The 1849-nt window shown below is 49.0% G+C and overlaps 1 protein-coding gene across 1 annotated transcript in view; it reads right to left on the bottom strand.

The window, feature by feature from the left end:
• The window catches only part of SLIT3 (slit guidance ligand 3), a gene marked incomplete at its 5' end in the record, with an annotated part of 712261 nt that overhangs the window by 51782 nt on the left and 658630 nt on the right, over positions 1 to 1849 (bottom strand). The window lies entirely within an intron of this gene.

Genomic DNA, 1849 nt, shown 5'->3' with positions numbered 1-1849 from the left:
CCCCCGGAGCTCAGCCCCGTCCTACAGGGTTGCGATGAGTCATCTTGGACTTGATGGCAGCGAGTTGGCAGAATTAACTCATCTCCCATCTAGTCAGGGATTCTCCCTCTCCCCTCCCTGGTAACCATCCCAAGAATGTTTCTTTCTGTGTGCAAACCTATTCTTGACTTTTAATAACTGAGGTCTCCTACGATATTTGTCCTTTTGTATTTGGCTGATTTCACTCAGCACGATGTCCTTCAGATTCCTGCACATTGTGCGCTGTTTGCAAACTCACCACGGTTCTTGTCCCCGTCTGTGATTCCATTGGATAGATGCGTCAGTTTCTGCACCCGCTCATCTGTTGATGGACACCGAGGCGGCATCCATCTTGCTGCCATTGTGACGGTCACTGCGACACACATGGGTGCCTGCGTTTATTCACCTCCCTGCTTCTATTTCTCGTCATGTAACCAAAAGTGGGGATTTGGAACCGAGTGGTGTTCTCTTTTCTAGCCTTTTAAGGACGCACCCCAGTGGTTTCCATCGTGGGCGGATCATTTGCAGTGCTATCTGCTGTTCCTAAGAACCCCAACGTCCCCACAGCCTCGCCAGCGTTTGTTGTTCTGTTTGGTTGTTTGTTGTTTAAGATTTACATCAGTGCCACTCTTGCTGGATGACAGGGTACCTCACGCTAGCTTTCATTTGCAACTTTCTGATGCCTCCTTGCCATGAGCATCTTCTTGTGTGTTCGCTAGCTGCCTGCTGGTGTTCTTTGATGAAGCGTTTGTTCAGTTCCTGGGTCCATTTTTAAGTCGGATGATCTGCCTCTTTGTTGTGGAGGTGTTGACACTCCACACAGATGTTAGAGATCAGATGCTTGCATAGGCGTCGGAGCCAAACCGCCTCCCGGCTCTAGGTGCTCATTTCACTCTGTCGGTGGAGTCGTCTGATGAGCACAGGTGTTCTGTGTTGGGTGACCTAAGTAACCTTCTTCGGCCCGTACATTTTTAGCTAAGTTTGGTAGGTTAGTTATGCTGTGCGTTAACACCTTAGCATTGTCCCTAGTTTGTTAGGATTTTGAGTTAGTTTTTGTGCATGGTGTGAGGTATGGATCTTGTTTAATTTTTCTGGAAATAGATATCCAGTACTGCCAACAGCATTTATTAAAGAGGCTTTCCTTTCCCATTTAAAGGATCTTGACCCTTTGCTGAAGAGCATCCCTTCATACATGGATGGATTTACTTCTGGGCTCACATTTCTGCTTCCATGGGCCATGTGTCTGTCATGGCTGTGTAGCAGGTCCTGAGACTGGGGAGCGTGAAGCTTCCCCACCTTGTATCTTTTTTTCAGAAAGGCTTTTCTTCTTGGGGCTTCACTTTCCAGATAAAACTGGCAACCGGCTTCTCCATCTCGTTGAAGAATGTTGCTGGAGTCTGGATCAGGTGCGCACACTATCTTTAAATGGTTTGGAGTGTCATTGACTTTTCCCCCACAATGTTAAGTGTTCCTATCCCAGTGAATGTATAATTGAGTGTTTACAGTGCACCAGAGCATGCGCCAAGAGCCAAATGTAGAGTACTGCAGTTAGTCCTTGCAAGACTCTGTGAGGGCAATTACCACGGTTGTCTGATCTCATGGATGGGAAGACTCCTACAGCTGGGAAGGGGCAGAGTCAAGCCTGCCTGGAAAGCAGGTGCCCCCTCCCCACCACCTCCCCCTCCCACCCCAGGGCTTCTTAGCCTTTACTTGGAGCCCATCCACCTCAGTCAGCCCCCTCTGAGGCCCAGCAGGAAAGGCCAGGAGGAGGGTGTGTGGGGGCTGCAGATTGTGAACCTCATTCAGAGAAACTCAACAGTCCCTCACTGAT

The sequence above is a fragment of the Echinops telfairi genome, unplaced genomic scaffold (genome assembly GCF_000313985.2).
Source record: "Echinops telfairi isolate 266 unplaced genomic scaffold, ASM31398v2 ScPeMD7_7469;HRSCAF=8507_0, whole genome shotgun sequence".
NCBI classification, from domain to species: domain Eukaryota; kingdom Metazoa; phylum Chordata; class Mammalia; order Afrosoricida; family Tenrecidae; genus Echinops; species Echinops telfairi.
Note: the sequence above shows the minus strand (reverse complement) of the source record. Positions and strands in the feature narration are given on the sequence as shown.